The following is a 21,383-nucleotide window of genomic DNA, read 5'->3' as shown; positions in this document are numbered from 1 at the left end:
TTTCTGTCTTTTCCTTCCTGGACACTCTAATTATGCCAGTGTTGGTGTTCTTAATGTAGTCAAATATCCTTCAAACTATTCTCAATTTTTAATCTTTGTTTTTATTTTCTGACTGAGTCATTTCCATTATTATATATTTCAGATAGCTTATGCATTCTTCTGTATCAGTTAGTATACTATTAACTACTTCTATTTATTGTTCATTTAATTTATTGTAGTGTTTAGTTCTAAATAGTTTTTATTTTATAGTGCTCTGTTTAAGTTATCATTGTGTTCATCAGTCTTTTTTTCACAGAATTAAATATTTTATGGTCTTCCACTTATTAACAAATTCACGGGGTGAATACTGGAAATAAAACTTCTTGTGGAAGATTCCTTGAATCATTTTAGCTTGAGGAAATGGAGCCTTAAATCATCTTTATTAATGCATTGAATTCCAAATCTGGTAAACTGTCTGTCTTTTCTCTAGCTGTTTTTTAAGGCATGATCTCTTGCTTTTTCAGTTGGGACAAATTCCTCTGCTTTTCATTTTACATACTTTTGTCTATACATCTGAAATTTTGTGCCACAGTTAACTATTGTGGTCTTCAAGTGGTGTCTTTCTGTGGGAAGAGTCATATACAATTGATGTGTGCCCAGTGGCTTTACTGGAAGAGTTAGATTTTCTGTTATCACAATTCATGTCTGTCTCTAGGGTGTACTGGTTGCAATCATCTTGCTAAGAATGATGGACAGTTTAGGGCTTGAACCAGGTATGAGATAGAGCTTTCTGTTTTCTTAGTAGCCATTACTTGCTTAATAGGAGGCAGGCAAGCCCCAAGGTGCTAGGGCTGAAGCCCTGAGGATAAGGTCTGAGCTGACCTTGTTCCCCCAACTGTGTGCTCCCCCACTCCTGCACCAGCTCAGTAAACCTAGAGGGGAGCACTCCTGGAGCAAGAAGAGCTAGTGTGTGACACTGTAGATGGGGTGGGGCAAGGACCTTGTTCGCCTGGGTAGAGCGTGACATGCAGACTGCCTCTGATGTGCTGTCTGTATAAGCACCATCAATGGCTGACTCTCCCCTGCTCAGAAGCATCTTTTGGTCTGAAGCTCTTTTGTGCCTACAGTAAAGCTGCTGTACTTGCCATGGTATGGGGCTGCAAAACAAGGCAGCTCAGACCTGTATGGACTTCTGGTATGGATAGGGGTGTGGGCTGTGGCATCCAGCTGTAGTCAGTGATTGGGCTTGCTTCTGATGTGAAGCCCATGTAAGCACCAGTAATAGGTGCCATGGCCCTGCTTAGACATTGTTTCATATCTGAGCCTCTGCTGTGACTCACAGCTAGGTTCCCAAGCATCTGCTCAGGCTGTGTCACACATGCAAATACACATACACACATACACACACAAGCATATATATATATATGCTTGTGTGTGTTTACATATATATATGCTTGTGTGTGTGTGTGTGTATGTGTGTGTGTATGTATATATATATATGTTTCCCAGATGGTGCTAGTTGTAAAGAACCTGCCTCACAATGCAGGTGACATAAGAGATGTGGGTTTGATCCCTGGGTTGGAAGATCCTCTGGAGAAGGAAATGGCAACTCACTCCAGTGTTCTTGGCTGGAGAATCCCATGGGTGGAGGAGCCTGGCAGGCTACAGTGCATGGGGTTGCACACACTTGAACATGAGTGAAGAGTATTAGCATGGCTTCCCTGGTGGATCAGATATTAAAAAATCTGCCTGCAATGCAGGAGATATAAATTTGACCTTTCAGTGGGAAGACACCATGGGGAAGGGAATGGCAACCCACTCCAGTATTCTTGCCTGGGAAATTCCATGAACAGAGAAGCCTGGTGGGCTACTGTCCATGGGGTTACAAAAATTCGGACAAGATGAGCACAGCCCAAACACACACATAATATGCTATGATAGCTTATGGTGCATATAAACTTATAAATATATCTCTTATAATTACAAACATTTAGTAATGAGGGACTAAAGTATAGCTCTTGACTTTGGATATAACTGGGGAATTTCTAATTTGCTTGGAAAAACTGTCATGGATTCAGGGAGTATAATAACCATGGTTTTATACTAAAGGGGCAAAGTTATCCCCTTTTTTGAAGAGAAGAATAATCCTTTTTACAGATACCAGTGGTTATGTCCCTGCCACAAATCAAAGTTCTGAAGACCCTAAGGACCTAGTCAAGACATATCCCCAGTGTTACAGTTTAAAGAAAATTTTCTGCTCAGTGATATGATGTCAGGCTGGGAAACTTTAAAAGCAAGAGAATTAAAGGGAAAGGAGCAATAAAAGATGAATTTGGGGAGGTGGTCCTAAGATGGCGGAGGAATAGGATGGGGAGACCACTTTCTCCCCCACAAATTCATCAAAAGAACATTTAAACGCTGAGTAAAATCCACAAAACAACTTCTGAATGCTGGCAGAGAACATCAGGCACCCAGAAAAGCAGCCCATTATCTTTGAAAGGAGGTAGGAAAAATATAAAAGACAAAAGGAGAGACAAAAGAGGTAGGGACAGAGCTCCATCCCGGGAAGGGAGTCTTAAAAAGAGAGAAGTTTCCTAACACCAGGAAACACTCTCACTGCTGAGTCTATGCCAAGCCTTGGAAGCACAGAGGGCAACATAATAGGGAGGAAAAATAAGTAAATAATTAAAACCCACAGATTGCGAGCCCAATGGTAACTCCCCCAGTGGAGAAGCAGCGCAGATGCCTGCACCCACCACTAGCAAAAGGGGGCTGGGCTGGGAGGCACAGGCTGCATTGCTTAGAGTAAGGATTGGGCCTGAATGCCCCCGAGGGTAATCAGAGCGAACTAATTTGGGCTAGCAAACCAGACTGTGGGATAGCTACCACGTGAAATGCCCTAAGACACCACCAAGCCCATACACAGAACAAAGGGCGGAACAGAACTAGCCGGCTGCAGACCATCCCCCTCTGGTGACAGGCAGCCAGAGGGGGAAGGGGGCAATCGCAGCCCCAGAGAGACATTATCTACCAAACTGCAAGCAGGCCTCTTTGCTTACTAAGACTTCTTAGGGTTCTGGACAGTCATCCGCCTGAGAAGATGTGCAGTTGTACACCCAGAAAACCAAGCAGCAAGGATGGGAGAGGCGATAAGTCACAGTGACCGCACTCGCCAAACACCTCATTGCCGGGGTCCAGCCCTGGCTGATTCAGGGTATTCAAAGGAGAGACGGTGTAGGTGAGGATCAGGAAACAACTGCTTAATTAAACGTTAATTAAGGATATAAAGAGTAATAGAATGAGGATAGCTCAGCAGGAAAAATCAGTAGAGAAAAGCGGCTGAAATAAGGATAACTCAGTAGGAAAATTCAGTGAAGAAAAGAGGCTGAGTAGCTTGGTTTACGCGGGAGACCAATAAAACTTCAAGACAAGAAGTTTGCACCACTTACGTAGGCCGCAGGCGTCCTTCCATTCTCCCGAAGGAGAAGAGACACTGAGGCCTCCCCAGTCAGATCTTAGAAGCCCAGGCATAATTCGCAAGCATGGAAGGTTTCACGCTCCAGATGGAGACTCAGCCAGAATTTGAGAGAGAGAGCGACATGGGGAGACCAAGTTTCAGTAAACAAGGCCTGTACTTTATTTTCCTAAGTATTTTTTATACTTTAAGTTATGCATAGAGGATAATGGGGGAAGGGGTGGAGTCATGCAAGGACAGCAGTTCTGGTTCTAATCGAAGCCAGGCTTTCAAACTTATCATATGCAAAAGTTCAGGTGATTGACATCATCTTCTGGCCAGGAGGCCTGTTAACATTTTAAGAAACTTATTTTTCTCTAAAGGTGATTATTCCAAAGTCAGGCACCAGCCTCCAAAAAAGCTCTGGACAAAGCTGCATTCCTATAGGGCAAAGGTGAGGTGGGCTCAATCAAGAAAAGAATTAACTCAAGGGTCCAAGGTTACAAACATTGAGGTTACTATTTACATTTCTATACACCCATTATATCAATCAATATACTGCCAAGGACACAGTAGGTAAGGAGTATGGAGACTTAGCAGCAAACATTGGCCCAACAAGTGAAAAACCCTTCACCAATACAATTTCTAATCAATCTTTTAACTACTTAAAGGAATCTGTGTTTAGGCAGTTTAGAACATCTCCTGCCTCTCACAGTTGGGAGGCTCTGAACAATCACATGTGGCCGGAAAAACCTATTCAGGCAGGCTAGAGGATTTCCAAAGGAGTTTGTAGGTTGAAACACTGTCACACCCAGGAATTATTAACTGGAGCTGTAAGCTAACTCTTTTTTCAGAGAGAGGTAGTGGGGGACAGCCCCCGTAAAGTCAGAGGTGTAGGTGAAAGCACAAAGCAGAAAGTAGGCAGACTCAGGTTTGGGGGGTAGATGCTCGAGAATTTCCAGGGGGACTCCTGAGGCTCGATCCCGTCTTTGCGTATGCCGAGCCTCCTTCCTCATGACCTTTGGCATGGGCGGAGTGCCTCACGCTGGCTCCCGGCAGTGATAGAATTCCAGTTGAGCTATTCCAGATCCTGAAAGATGATGCTGTGGAAAGTGCTGCACTCAATATGCAATATACACTCAGTATGCAATATGCCAGCTCCCAGCACCTCATCACACGAGCTGCTCGGAGCTGGGAAGGGCACAAAACGCAGGCCCAACCTAGTCTGCGCCTCTGAGGACTACCCGAGTGCCTGAACCTGAGAGGCTTAGACTTGGGAGGTGCATGCAGCCCAGGGCCAACCTCGGATGGTTCCCGGTGGAGCAACCTAGAGCCTGAGCTGTGTGGGCAGAGAGGGTGCACACGCCGTGAGCGGGGGCAGGTGCAGTGTAGCTGAGACACTACGAGCACATGCCAGTGTTATTTGTTTGCAGTGGCCCTCCCTCCCCGCAGCGCGACTGAACAAGTGAGCCTAAAAAAGTGTCCACCACCGCCCCCTTGTGTCAGGGTGGAAATCAGACACTGAAGAAACCAGCAAACAGAAGCTAAAACTGAAGGAACTGCCTTGGAAGTGACAGGTGCAATAGATTAAAACCCTGTAGTTAGTACTGACTACATAGGAAGGGGCCTATAGATCTTGAGAAATATAAGCCAGACCAAGAAACTATCCAAAAATGAACTGACCTCACACTGCCCACAACAACACCACAGAAAGTCCTAAATATATTTTTACTATTTTTATGACCATTCTTTTCTTTCTTATTCTTTTTCTTTTTTTTTTCTTTTCTTTTTGTTTTAACTTTACAATTTTGTAAAGTTTAAAAATAAAATTAAAAAAAACTACAATATAAAAAAAAGATTAAAAAAATTTCAGTCCTCTATTACTCCTTTAATTTTCATTTTTATAACGTACTATTACTTTTCAAAAAAAAGTATTTTTAAAGCAAACCATATATATATATATATACATATACATATAACTCTTGTGACTTTGTTTTTTTTTTTTTCTTCTTCTTCTTCTTTTCTTCAATATTGTATTTTTGAAAATCCAACCTCTACTCTAGAATTTTAATATTTGCTTTTTGGTATTTGTTATCAATTTTGTATCTTTAAGAACCCAATCTTCAGGACATATTTTTACTTGGGAGTGAGATTACTGGCTTGACTGCTCTCTCCCCCTTTGGACTCTCCTTTCTCTCCACTAGGTTGCCTCTGTCTCCTCCCTCCCCCTTCTCTTCTCTACCCAACTCTCTGAATCTCTATGTATTCCAGATGGTGGAGGACACTTAGGGAACTGATTACTGGCTGGATCTGTCTCTCTCCTTTTCATTCCCCCCTTTTATACTCCTGGCCACCACTGTCTCCTTACTCCCTCTTCTCTTCTCTGAATAACTTCATGAACATTTCTGAGCGGTCCAGACTGTGGAGCGCACATAAGGAAGTGATAACTGGCTAGCTTGCTCTCTCCTCTTTTGAATCCACCTCAACTCATTCATGTCACCTCTAACTCCCTCCTCCCTCTTCTCTTCTCCATGTAACTCTGTGAACTTCTCTAGCTGTCCCTCACTGTGGAGAAACTTTTCATCTTTAACCTAGATGTTTTTATCAATGATGTTGTATAGAAGGAAAAGTCTTGAGGCTACTGTAAAAATAAGACTGAAAACCAGAAACAGGAGGCTTAAGTCCAAATCCTGAGAATCATAGAACACCTGACTCCAGGGAACATTAAGTGATAGGAGATCATCAAACGCCTCCATACCTACACTGAGACCAAGCACCACCCAAGGGCCAACAAGTTCCAGAACAAGACATACCATGCAAATTCCCCAGCAACATAGCAACACAGCCCTGAGCTTCAATATACAGGCTGCCCAAAGTTACTCCAAATCCATTGACATCTCATAACTCATTACTAGACACTTCATTGCACTCCAGAGAGAAGAAATCCAGCTCCAACCACCAGAACACTGACACAAGCTTCCCTAACCAAGAAACTTTGACAAGCCACCAGTAAAACTCCACCCACAGTGAGGAAATTCCATAATAAAGAGAAAGCCACAAACTGCCAGAATATAGAATGGCCATGCCAAACTCAGCAATATAAACAAGATGAAGAGACAGAGGAATACCCAGCAGGTAAAGGAACAGGATAAATGCTCACCAAACCAAACAAAATATGAAGAAATAGGGAATCTACCTGATAAAGAATTCCAAATAATGATAGTGAAAATGATCCAAAATCTTGAAATCAAGATGGAATCACAGATAAATAGCCTGGAGACAGGATTGAGAACACACAAGAAAGGTTTAACAAGGACCTAGAAGAAATAAAAAAGAGACAATATATAATGAATGATGCAATAAACGAGATCAAAACACTCTGGAGGGAACAAATAGTAGAATAACAGAGGCAGAAGATAGGATTAGTTAAATAGAAGATAGAATGGTAGAAATAAATGAATCATAGAGGAAAAAAGAAAAACGAATGAAAAGAAATGAGGACAATCTCAGAGACCTCCAGAACAATGTTAAATGACCCAACATTTGAATCATAAGAGTCCCAGAAGAAGAAGACAAAAAGAAAGACCATGAGAAAATACTTGAGGAGATAATAGTTGAAAACTTCCTTAAAATGGGGAAGGAAATAATCACCCAAGTCCAAGAAATCCCGAGAGTGCCAAACAGGAAAAACCCAAGGCGAAACACCCCAAGACACATATTAATCAAATTAACAAAGATCAAACACAAAGGACAAATATTAAAAGCAGCAAGGGAAAAACAACAAATAACACACAAGAGGATCCCCATAAGGATAACAGCTGATCTTTCAATAAAAACTCTTCAGGCCAGGAGGGAATGGCAAGACATACTTAAAGTGATGGAAAAAAAAAAAAACACAAAAAAACAAACCTACAGCCCAGGTTACTGTACCCAGCAAGGATCTCATTCAAGTATGAAGGAGAAATCAAAAGCTTTTCAGACAAGCAAAAGCTGAGAGAATTCTGCACCACCAAACCAGCTCTCCAGCAAATACTAAAGGATATTCTCTAGACAGGAAACACAAAAACGGTGTATAAAATTGAACCCAAAACAATAAAGTAAATGGCAACGGGATCATACTTATCAGTAATTACCTTAAACGTAAATGGGTTGAATGCCCCAACCAAAAGACAAAGACTGGCTGAATGGATACAAAAACAAGACCCCTACATATGTTGTCTACAAGAGACCCACCTCAAAACAGGGGACACATACAGACTGAAAGTGAAGGGCTGGAAAAAGGTATTCCATGCAAATAGAGATCAAAGGAAAGCAGGAGTAGCAATACTCATATAAGATAAAATAGACTTTAAAACAAAGGCTGTAAAAAGAGACAAAGAAGGACACTACATAATGATCAAAGGATCAATTCAAGAAGAAGATATAACAATTATAAATATATATGTACCCAACATAGGAGCACCGCAATATGTAAGAGAAATGCTAACAAGTATGAAAGGGGAAATTAACAACAATACAATAATAGTGGAAGACTTTAATACCCCACTCACACCTATGAATAGATCAACTAAACAGAAAATTAACAAAGAAACACAAACTTTAAATGATACCATAGACCAGTCAGACCTAATTGATATCTATAGGACATTTCACCCTAAAACAATGAATTTCACCTTCTCTCAAGCGCACATGGAACCTTCTCCAGGATAGATCACATCCTGGGCCATAAAGCTAGCCTTGGTAAATTCAAAAAAATAGAAATCATTCCAAGCATCTTTTCTGACCACAATGCAGTAAGATTAGATCTCAACTACTGGAGAAAAACTATTAAAAATTCCAACATATGGAGGCTGAACAACACGCTGCTGACTAACCAACAAATCACAGAAGAAATCAAAAAGGAAATCAAAATATGCATAGAAACAAATGAAAATGAAAACACAACAACCCAAAACCTGTGGAACACTGTAAAAGCAGTGCTAAGGGGAAAGTTCATAGCAATACAGGCATACCTCAAGAAACAAGAAAAAAGTCAAATAAATAACCTAACTCTATACCTAAAGCAACTACAAAAGGAAGAAATGAAGAACCCCAGGATTACTAGAAGGAAAGAAATCTTAAAAATTAGGGCAGAAATCAATGCAAAAGAAACAAAGGAGACCATAGCAAAAATCAACAAAGCCAAAAGCTGGTTCTTTGAAAGGATAAATAAAATTGACAAACCATTAGCCAGACTCATCAATAAACAAAGGGAGAAAAATCAAATCAATAAAATTAGAAATGAAAATGGAGAGATCACAACAGACAACACAGAAATACAAAGGACCATAAGAGACTACTATGAGCAATTATATGCCAATAAATTGGACAACGTGGAATAAATGGACAAATTCTTAGAAAAGTACAGCTTTCCAAAACTGGACCAGGAAGAAATAGAAAATCTTAATAGACCCAACACAAGCACGGAAATTGAAACTGTAATCAGAAATCTTCCAGCAAACAAAAGCCCAGGTCCAGACGGCTTCATAGCCGAATTCCACCAAAAATTTAGAGAAGAGATAACATCTATCCTACTCAAACTCTTCCAGAAAATTGCAGAGGAAGGTAAACTTCCAAACTCATTCCATCAGGCCACCATCACGCTGATACCAAAACCTGACAAAGATGCCACAAAAAAAGAAAACTACAGGCAAATATCACTGATGAGCATAGGTGCAAAAATCCTTAATAAAATTCTAGCAATCAAAATCCAACAAAACATTAAAAAGATCATACACCATGACCAAGTGGCCTTTATCCCAGGGATGCAAGGATTCTTCAATATCCACAAATCAATCAATGTAATACACCACATTAACAAATTGAAAAATAAAAACCATATGATTATCTCAATAGATGCAGCGAAAGCCTTTGATAAAATTCAACATCCATTTATGATAAAAAAAAAAAACAAAACTCTCCAGAAAGCAGGAATAGAAAGAACATGCCTCAACATAATAAAAGCTATATATGACAAACCCACAGCAAACATTATCCTCAATGCTGAAAAATTGAAAGCATTTCGCCTAAAGTCAGGAACAAGACAAGGGTGCCCACTCTCAGCACTACTATTCAACATAATTTTGGAAGTTTTGGCCACAGCAATCAGAGCAGAAAAAGAAATAAAAGGAATCCAAATTGGAAAAGAAGAAGTAAAAGTCTCACTGTTTGTAGATGACAAGATCCTCTACATAGAAAACCCTAAAGACTCCACCAGAAAATTACTAGAGCTAATCAATGAATACACTAAAGTTGCAGGATATAAAATCAACACAGAGAAATCCCTTGCATTCCTATACACTAATAATGAGAAAATAGAAAGAGAAATTAAGGAAACAATTCCATTCAGCATTGCAACGAAAAGAATAAAATACTTAGGAATATATCTACCTAAATAAGCTAAAGATTTATATATAGAAAACTATAAAACACTGATGAAAGAAATCAAAGAGGACACTAATAGATGGAGAAATATACCATGTTTATGGATCAGAAGAATCAATACAGTGAAAATGAGTATACTACCCAAAGCAATCTATAGATTCAATGCAATCCCTATCAAGCTACCACCAGTATTCTTCACAGATCTAGAACAAATAATTTCACAATTTGTATGGAAATACAAAAAACCTCGAATAGCCAAAGCGATCTTGAGAAAGAAGAATGGAACTGGAGGAATCAACCTGCCTGACTTCAGGCTCTACTACAAAGCCACAGTTATCAAGACAGTATGGTACTGGCACAAAGACAGAAATATAGATCAATGGAACAAAATAGAAAGCCCAGAGATAAATCCACGCACCTATGGACACCTTATCTTTGACAAAGTAGGCAAGCATATACAATGGATTGAAGAAAATCTCTTTAACAAGTGGTGCTGGGAAAACTGGTCAACCACTTGTAAAAGAATGAAACTAGAACACTTTCTAACACCATACACAAAAAATAAACTCAAAATGGATTAAAGATCTAAACATAATACCAGAATCTATAAAACTCCTAGAGGAGAACATAGGCAAAACACTCTCTGATATAAATCACAGCAGGATCCTCTATGACCCACCTCCCAGAATATTGGAAATAAAACCGAAGATAAACAAGTGGATCTAATTAAACTTAAAAGCTTCTGCACAACAAAGGAAACTATAAGCAAGGTGAAAAGACAGCCCTCAGAATGGGAGAAAATAATAGCAAATTAAGCAATTGACAAACAACTAATCTCGAGAATATACAAGCAACTCCTACAGCTCAATTCCAGAAAAATAAATGACCCAATCAAAAAATGGGCCAAAGAACTAAATAGACATTTCTCCAAAGAAGACATACAGATGGCTAACAAACACATGAAAAGATGCTCAACTTCACTCATCATCAGAGAAATGCAACTCAATACCACAATGAGGTAACATTTCACGCCAGTCAGAATGGCTGTGATCCAAATGTCTACAAGAAATAAATGCTGGAGAGGGTATGGAGAAAAGGGAACCCTCTTACACTGTTGGTGGGAATGCAAACTAGTACAGCCACTATGGAGAACAGTGTGGAGATTCCTTAAAAACCTGGAAATAGTACTGCCATACGACCCAGCAATCTCACTGCTGGACATACACACCGAGGAAACCAGAATTGAAAGAGACACATGTACCTCAATGTTCATCGCAGTACTGTTTATAATAGCCAGGACATGGAAACAACCTAGATGTCCATCATCAGATGAATGGATAAGAAAGCTGTGGTATATGTACACAATGGAGTATTACTCAGCCATTCAAAAGAATACATTTGAATCAGTTCTAATGAGGTGGATGAATTTGGAGCCTATTATACAGAGTGAAGTAAGCCAGAAAGAAAAACACCAATACAGTATACTAATGCATATACATGTAATTTAGAAAGATGGTAACGACAACCCTGTATGCGAGACACAAAAGAGACACAGATGTATACAACAGTCTTTTGGACTCTGTGGGAGAGGGAAGGGGGATGATTTGGGAGAATGGCATTGAAACATGTATAATATCATATAAAAAATGAATTGCCAGTCCAGGTTCGATGCAGGATACAGGAAGCTTGGGGCTGGTGCACTGGGATGACCCAGAGGGATGGTATGGGGAGGGAGGTGGGAGGGGGGTTCAGGATGGGGAACACATGTACACCCGTGGTGGATGCATGTTGATATATGTCAAAACCAATACAATATTATAAAGAAAAAAGTAAAAATATATTTAAAAAAATGAATTTACCTAACGTATAATGCATTTCTTAGGAATAGAGAATCAGTAGGGGGAAAAAAAAAAGCCATTTTGTCCAGAAAAGTCTCCCTGTGGGAAATCATGTAGTTAGAGGTTGGAGTAACCTGAGGAATCATGTCTAATGAGCTGACACAGGAAGCTGTAAATATCTCCTCTGCTGCAGTCCCTCAGCCTGTGCCTCGTTAGTTGGTGAGGACTTGGTTCTTGCTTTTGAAGTTATACATCTGTCTGGGAATCAATGCTTGATTTAAGCCCTTTTCTTATTTGGAGACTTAAATTGGTTCTGCATCATTAAGCATTTAGGGAGGAATTTTGACTTCTATGGGGAAAGCTTTCCCTCCCAGTCTGCAGGCAGGTGAATCTGAGAGACCCACAGAAACTTCAGGAGAGCTCCAGTGAGGATGGAGGCCAGGAGCGTGTACCTGAGGTCACCTGAGGACCAACCTAGCATAGCCCAATGGCCAGAGGTTACTGTGGATGTATTCTGGCTTTCCTAATAGTAATGTACTTATTTATGGTCTAAAACAAAAATGAAACTTGCATTTGAAAATTCAAGTGTCAGTGTTGACAATTAGATGGTAATAGTGGAAGCTCAGAATGTATGGTGGTGGTGGTTTTGTTGTAAGTTGTGTCCACTCTTGCAACCCCATGGACTGTAGACTGCCTGGCTTCTTTGTCCCTGGGATTTCCCAGGAAGAATACTGGAGTGGAATTTTAGAATGGTTCCCTCCTTTTCCACTGCTGAATGCTAGAGGGGATTTTTCTCCAGTATGTACTGAATCTACTCGAGTTCTTGGAGGTAAATCTCACAATATTGTGGGAGCCCCCTCTGACTGAGCTTCCATATAACTTGTCTGTTCTGAGCCTCCAGCAGTTTTTCAAGTGTGGTTCAGAGTCTCCTTCCTGGAGCTGGTACTCAGTGGACATCCCCTCCTTGAATGTCTACCCTGAGATCTTGAAATTGTGTTAACCTCAACTTTTCAAAGCCTAGATCTACCCCTGCTTTTCTGCACTTTCTATTACTGGCTGGTGAGAGGTGACAATTCCAGAGATCAAGCCCCGAGCCTTTGGAGTGGGGGCACTGACTCCAAGAACCTAGACTACCAGAAAACGAACCCTAGGGAGGATCAAATGGTGAGAACTCACGCAAAGGAAAACACTGTAATACAAGACCCGACATCACCCAACCACAAATAGCACACTACGAAGGACTCTGCATCTAAGCAACAAACAAACAAAATCAGCAGCAGACAGGATTACCACCTCACTCAACCTTGCCCATCAGAGGAAAAATAAACAAACAAACAAAAACTCAGTACAAATTTCACCCTATAAAAGCTTACACAAACCACTGGACCAACCTTAGAGGGCAGAAACCAAAAGGAAAAAATACTTCAGCCTCGAAGCCTGGGAAAAGGAGACCTCAAACACAGTAAGTTAAGAAAAAAATAATGAAAAGGCAGAGAAATACTACACAAATGAAGGAACAAACTAGAAACATAGAAGTCCAAACAAATGAAGAGGAAATAGGCAAACTACCTGGAAAAGAATTCAGAACAATGATTGTAAAGATTATCGAAAATCTTGGGAGAAAAATGGAGAAAATTCAAGAATCAGTTAACAAATACCTAGAAGAACTAAAAAATAAATATGCAGACACAAACAACACAATTACTGAAATTAGAAATACTCTGGAAATAAGCAATACCAGAATATCTGAAGCAGAAGATTGAATCAATGAGCTGGAGGATAAAATGGTGGAAATTAATTCTGAAGAGCAGAACAAAGTAAAAAGAATGAAAGGAACTGAGGATAGTCTCAGAGACCTCTGGGACAATATCAAATTCACCAACATTCGAATTATAGGGGTCTCAGAAGAAGAAGAGAAAAAAAAAGGGTATGAAAATTTTTTGAAGAGTTTATAGTTGAAAATTTGGAAAGGAAATAGTACCAATAGTACCAACATGGAAAAGGAAATAGTCAATTAAGTCCAAGAGGAACAAAGAGTCCCAAATAGGAGAAACCCATGGAGAAACACACCAAGACCCATACTAATCGAACTACAAAGACTAAACACAAAGAAAGAATATTAAAGATAGCAAGGGAGAAGCAACAAGTAACATACAAGGGAAACCCCAAAGGCTTAAAACCTGATCTTTCAGCAGAAACTCAGCAGGCCAGAAGGGAATGGCAGGATATATTTAAAGTATTGAAAGGGAAAAATCTACAACCAAGATTACTGTACCCAGCAAGGATCTCATTCAAAATTTATGGAGAAATAAGAAGATTTTCAGACAAGCAAAAGTTAAGAGAATTCAGTACCACCAAACCAGCCTTACAACAAATGTTAAATGGACTTAAACAGTCAAGAAATACAAGAGAAGAAAAAAGATCTACAAAATCAACCCCAAACAATTAAGAAAATGGCAATAGGAACATATATATCAATAATTACTTTAAACCTAAATGTATTAAATGCTCCAACCAAAAGATACAGATTGGAAGAATGGATAAAAAAACAAGATCCATATACATTCAGTGCACAAGAAACCCACTTTAGATCTCAAGACACATATAGACTGAAAGTGAAAGGATGGAAAAATATATTTCATGCAAATGAGAAGCAAAAGAAAGCTGGAGTAGCAATCCTCATATCAGACATGATAGACCTTAAAATGAAGAAAATTACAAGAGATAAGGAAGGGCACTACATAATGATCAGGGGATCAATCTAAGAGGAAGACATAACAATTTTAAAAATCTATTCACTCAGCAAAGGAGCATCTCAATGCATAAGACAAACACTAACATACATAAAAGGAGATATTGACAGTAACACAATAATAGGAGGCTTTAACACCCCACTCACACCAATGAACAGACCATCAAAACAGAAAATTAATAAGGAAACACAAATCTTAATGATACATTAGATGAGATGGATCTCACTGATATCTTCAGGACATTCCATCAAAATACAGAAGAATACACCTTCTTCTAAAGTGCACATGGAACATTCTCCAGGCCAGACACATCTTAGGTCACAAATCAAACCTTAGTAAATTTAAGAAATTTGAAATCATATCAAGCATCTTCTTTGACCACAACACTATGAGACTAGATATCAATTACAAGAAAAAAACTGTAAGAAAACAAATACATGAGATTAAACATGTTTCTAAATAGACAACAGGCTACTGAAGAAATCAAAAGCAAAATCAAAAAAAAACTTCTAGAAACAAATGACAATGAAAACATACACAACTCAAAACCTATGGGATGCAGCAAAAGCAGTCATAAGAGGGAAGTTTATAGCAATAAAATCCCACCTCAAGAAACAAGAAAAACATCAAATAGATAACCTAATTTTACACCAAAAACAACTGGGAAAAGAACAACAACAAAAAAATCCCAAAATTAGAAGAAGGAAAGAAATCATAAAGATCTGAGCAGAAATAAATGAAAAATAAATGAAAGAAACAATAGTAAAGATTAATAAAATTAAAAGCTGGTACTTTGAGAAGATAAACAAGAATGACAAACCTTTAGACAGCCTCATCAAAAAAAAAAAAAGGAGAAGAATCAAATCAAAAAAAATATAAATGAAAAAGGAGAGGTTCCAACAGAGAATGCAGAACTGCAAAGGATTATGAGACTATTATAGACAACTATATGGCAATAATATGGATAACCTGGAAGAAATGGACAGATTCTTAGAAAAGCTCAATTCTTTAAGACTACCAGGAAGAAATAGAAATTATGAACAACCCAATTATAAGCACTGAAATTGAAGCTGTGATCAAAAATCTTCCCAAAAACAAAAACCCAGGACTAGATGTCTTCACAGGAGAATTCTATCAAACATTTAGAGAAGAACTAATGCCTATCCTTCTAACACTCTTTCAAAAAAATGCAGAGGAAGGAATAATTCCAAACTCAGTCTATGAAACCACCACCTCCCTGATACCAAAACCAGCAAAGACAACACACAAAAAGAAAACTACGGGAGAGGGTGGGAAGATTTGGGAGAATGGCATTGAAACATGTAAAGTATCATGTATGAAATGAGTTGCCAGTCCAGGTTCGATGCATGATACTGGATGCTTGGGGCTGGTGCACTGGGACGACCCAGAGGGATGGAATGGGGAGGGAGGAGGGAGGAGGGTTCAGGATGGGGAACATATGTATACCTGTGGCGGATTCATTTTGATATTTGGCAAAACTAATACAGTTATGTCAAGTTTAAAAATAAAATAAAATAAAAAAAAAAGAAAACTACAGGTCAATATCACTGATGTACATAGATGCAAAAATCCTCAACAAAATCTTAGCAAACAGAATTCAGCCACACATCAAAAAGCTCATACACCATGATCAAGTTTGGTTTATTTCAGGAATGCAAGGATTCTTCAATATATGCAAATAAATGAATGTGATACACCATAACACACTTAAAGATGAACGCCATATGATCATCTCAATAGATGCAGAAAAAGCCTTTGACAAAACTCAGCATCCATTTATGATTAAAATGCTTCAAAAAATTGGCATGGAAGGAACCTACTTCAACATAGTAAAGGCCATATATGGTAAGCCTACAGCAAACATTATTCTCAATAGGGAGAAACTCAGGGCATTCCCCATAAGGTCAAGAGCAAGACAAGGGTGTGCACTTTCACCACTATTATTCAACATAGTTCTGGAAGTCCTAGCTACAGCCATCAGAGAAGAAAAAGAAATAAAAGGAATCCAGGTAGGAAAAGAAGAAATAAAGCTCTCACTGTTTGCAGTGATACTGTACATAGAAAATCCTAAAGATAGTATCAGAAAATTATTAGAGCTGATTAGTGAATTTAGCAAAGTCTCAGGATACAAAATCAATACACAGAAATCACTTGCATTTCTATATACCAGCAATGACAAATCAGAAAACTCTCAGCACTTTAATTATATCAGATTTTTCCCATTTGACTTGTAATGTTTCAGAAAAAAAAAATCAGTTGATATACTTATGGGGCTCCTTTTTATATAATGCCATTTTACTTTTGCTTCCTTTAGAAACCCATATCTTTAATATTGTAGTTTTAATAGGTATATTGGTGTGGGTCTTGTTGCTGTCATTTTGGGGGACCCTTTTTGCTTCTGGTACTTGAATTTGCTATTTTATTCAGGTTTCAAAAGTTTCATCCATAAGATTATCAAATACATTTTGACTAACTTCTCTTTCTGTCTTTCGTTCCCGGACACTCCAATTATGCCAGTATTGGTGTTCTTAATGTAGTCAAATATCCTTCAAAATATTATCATTTTTTCATTTTTTTTCTTTTCTGACTGAGTCATTTCTGTGATTTTATATTTCAGTTAGCTCATGCATTCTTGTGTATCACCTGGTATGCTACTAATTACTTCTAGTTGTTCATTTCCTTTACTGTAGTGATCAGTTCAACTAGCTTTTATGTTTTAGTTCCTTGTTAAAATTATCACTGTTTTATCAATCCTTTTTTCAGATAATTAAATATTTTATGGTCTTCCACTTATTAACAAAATACACAGGGTGAATAATGGAAATAAAACTTCTTGTAGAAGATTCCTTGAATCATTTTAGCTTGAGAAAATGGAGTTTTATATCATCTTTACTAATATATTGATTCCAAATCTGATAAACTATTTGTTTATTTTTCAATGACTGTTTTTAGGCATGTTTTTACAGCTTGAGTCAGGTATTAGATATGGCTTTCTCCTTGATTACTGGCCATTAATTGGAGAGAAGCAGCTCCCAAGTTGCTAGATCAGAAGCCCTGAGGGTCAGGTCTGAGCTGACCTTGTGGCACTCAACATGTGGTGGGGCATGGACCTGTTGGCCTGGACAGAGCTGGAGATGCAGACTTCCTCTGATGCACTGTCTCTGTAAGCACCACCAATAGTTGGCCCTCCCCTGCTCAGAAGCATCTCTTGTGGCCCTACAATAGGGCTGCTGTTCTTGTAATACTATGGGCTGCAAATCCAGGGAGGTGGAACCTGCATGGACTTCTGGCATGGGTAGGGGTGTGGCCGTGGCATCCAGCTGTAGTCAGTGATTGGAGTTGCCTCTGATATGAAGCCCATGTAAGCACCAGTAGTAGGTGCCATGGCCCTGTTTAGACATTGCTTCACATCTGAGCCTCTGCTGTGTCTCACAGCCAGGTTCCCAAGCACCCACTCATCTCAGGTTATGGCACATAGACTCACACTATATATCTATATATCTGTATATCTATATCTATCTATCTGTATATATATAGTGCATTTTCTGCATGCAAGCAGATTCTTTACTGCCTGATCCACCTGGTAGATCTGCCTGCAATGCAGAACATATGGGCTTGATCCCTGCTTTGGGAATTCACTGTAATGGGAAGAATCCACTCCAGTATTCTTGATTGGCAATCCCATGGACAGATGACCCTGGCAGGCTACAGTCCATGGGGTCACAAAGACAGATGTGACTGAGCATTGCACACAGACACATATATATTACACTAAGAGAGTTTACAGTATATGTCAACATATAAATATCTCTAAGTACAAACATTTAGTACTGAGGTATTAAAGGATATCTCTTAACTTCTGATATAACTGGGAAATTTCTAACTGGCTTGGAGAAACTATCACGCATCCAAGGAGTATATTGACAATGGTTTTATTCTAAAGTAGCAAAGTCATCCCCTTTTTTGAAGAGGAGAATAGCAGTTTTCAGAGATTCCAGTGGTTCTGTCCCTGCCACAAATCAAAGTGTTAAAGCACCGAGGGACCTAGTCAAGACAAATCCTAAATATTACAGTTTAAAGAAAAATTTGTACTCAGGGATGTGATGACACACTGGGAGCCTTAGGGCTTTAGAAGCAAGAGTTAAAGGGGAAGGAGTAATAAAAAATACATCCACCCAACTTATAATGCAGTGTCTTAGGAAGAGAATCAGCAAGAAAAAAAAATCAATTCTGTCCAGTAAAGAGTCCCCATGGGAAATCATATATTTAGAGGTTGGAGTAACCAGAAGAAACATGCCTAATGAGCTGACACAGGAAGCTGTAAATATCTCCTCTGCTGCAGTCCCTCAGCCAGTATCACTTTGGTTGGTGAGGGCCTGGTTCTTGCTTTTGAAGTTCTACATCTGTCTGGAAACAAATGTTTGATTTAATCACTTCCTGTTTTCTTATTTGGGGACAAAAATTCTGTCTGCATCAGTAATCATTTAGGGAGGCATTTTGACTTACAGATAAAGCTTTCTCTCTCAATCTGCAGGCAGGTGATTCTGATAGGTCCACAGATGCTGCAGGAGAGCGTCAGAGAGGATGGAAACCAGGAACATGTACCTGAGGTCACCCGAGGACCAATATTGCATAGCCCAGGGGCCAGAGGTCTTCGCCATTGTTTTCTGGTTTTCCTAGTGTTAATGTACTTATTTATGGTCTAAAAATAAAGTGAACATTGCTCTTGAAAATGCAAATGTCAATCCTGACAATTAAATGGTAATAGCGGAAGCTCAGAAGGAATGATGTGGTGGTTTAGTCTCTAAGCTGCTCCAACTCTTGCAATCCCATGGACTGTAGCCCACTGGCTCCTCTGTTCATGGGATTTCCGAGGCAAAAATGCTGGAATGAGTTACCATTTCCTTCTCCAGGGGATCTTCTTGACCCAGGGACTGAACCTATGTCTCCTACATTGAGAAGCAGATTCTTTACTTTCTGAGCCAGGGAAATTCCTTTAGAAGGAATAGAAGGCATAAAATGCTTCCAGTAAAAGTAGAAAATAAGTATAAGGATCTTATTTATGAACAGGAGGAAACAAATAGGGGAAGTCCTTAAGAAAGACTTCTGCTTTATATGCTTCATATAAAACATATCCAACTTCTATTGTATTTTATCTATTTCTGATATTGAATTGGTAGCTTATATTCCAATAGTTTCTTTTCCTCTTGGGATATTCAAATTGTAAGATGTTCCATGTCATAGTGAAAGTGAAGTTGCTCAGTTGTGCCCGACTCTTTGTGACCCCGTGGATAGTAGCCTGCACCAAGCTCCTTCATCCATGGGATTTTCAAGGCAAGAGTACTGGAGTGGGTTGTCATTTCCTTCTCCAGGTAATCCAGTCGAATCCAGGTCTCTCACATTGTAGACATGCTTTTCTGAATGAGCCACCAAGGGAAGTCCAAGATGTTCCATGTCACAATTTACATCCTTGGACAAAATATATTTTTCTCTATTATTTTTCCAGGACATCAAGGAGATGTCACTGGAATTGGAATGTTGATGAAGCAAGGAAATCTTTCTTTATTGCATTGTCTCAGGGGTCATTGAGTATATTGGATATTATTTTCCTTTAATGTCCATATATCCATTTCATTTCTCTCTGTTTCTTTCACTGTCATACTTTTTATTCTTCTCAAAATACCAAGCAGACATTGGCTATACCAAAAGTGAACCCCACAATAATTGTTCTGTGAGAAGTTTATAAACTGGAATTTCATGGTAAAATTTATATATTCTTTTGAAGAATTATTATTTGACCTGACCAGCTGAGCTGTAACCACTCACAGACTAAAGAGGGTGAATCTGGGTGACCAATGTATGATGGTGACACAACACAGAAGTACATGCTGTGTGTGTGTGTGTGTGTGTGTGGTGTGTATGTGTGTGTTGTGTATGTGCTTTTGTCTTGAAAGGGAGAAGAGTTCTTACAGAAGAGGCACCTGGGCCCATATGCTAAATGACTTATATACACAGATCAGAACAACAGATTGAACCAAGAAGTGAATCCGATATGATTCACAGGATGGTTTTATAGCTAAATCAATAATGTGTGACTGAACTGAACTGAAACTGAAGGAACCTCATGGAAGGAGGAATTCTCTGGACTGAAAGTTTGGCGTAGCAGGAAGACCACCTTGTTCCTCAGCATCCCTGACACCATCTCTAATCACTCCCCCTCTTCCTTATCCCTCTGCCCCACTGGCTTCCTTCTTTGCTGTTGAACATGTGGAACAAGCATCTTCCTCAGGTCCTTAGCAGTGCCAGCTCCCTCTTCCAGGCACACAATTCTGACATCACACTAGCTCCTTGTCTCTCGTTAGGAATCTGTTCAAACAACAGCTATTTTGCTGGACTTTCCTGAACCCTCTGCCTCCATGTGCTTGGAACATGGTTAGCACCAAATATGTATTTCTCAAATGAATGAAGGAATATCACATTAAAACTCTAGAATATATGAACTCTTAACAAATGTGATGAGAATGAGACAAAAATTCCTAGTCAGAAATGAAATGAAGTATACCTTCAAGGGGCTTTCACAGTGACTCAGTGGTTTAGAATGCACCTGCAATGGCAGTAGCCATTCAAGTGATGTAGGATCAATCCTTGGGTTGGAAAGAACCTCTGGAGGAGGTCATGGAAACACACACCAGAATTCTTTCTTGGGAAACCCCATAGACAGCGGAGGCTGGTGTGCTATGGTCCTTGGGGTCGCACAGAGTCGGACACAACTGAAGCGGCTAAACATACACAAATATGCTAAAAGAGAACTTATCTGTAAATATAATATTAACATAAACTTCTTGAGGGCTAAATAGAAATTGCAGTGTTTAAGCTATTGAATTATACCAGTATGAGTGAAAATTATCATTATTT

This window comes from Bubalus bubalis, chromosome 9 (genome assembly GCF_019923935.1).
Source record: "Bubalus bubalis isolate 160015118507 breed Murrah chromosome 9, NDDB_SH_1, whole genome shotgun sequence".
In the NCBI taxonomy this organism is placed as follows: domain Eukaryota; kingdom Metazoa; phylum Chordata; class Mammalia; order Artiodactyla; family Bovidae; genus Bubalus; species Bubalus bubalis.
This window is presented reverse-complemented; position numbering follows the sequence as displayed.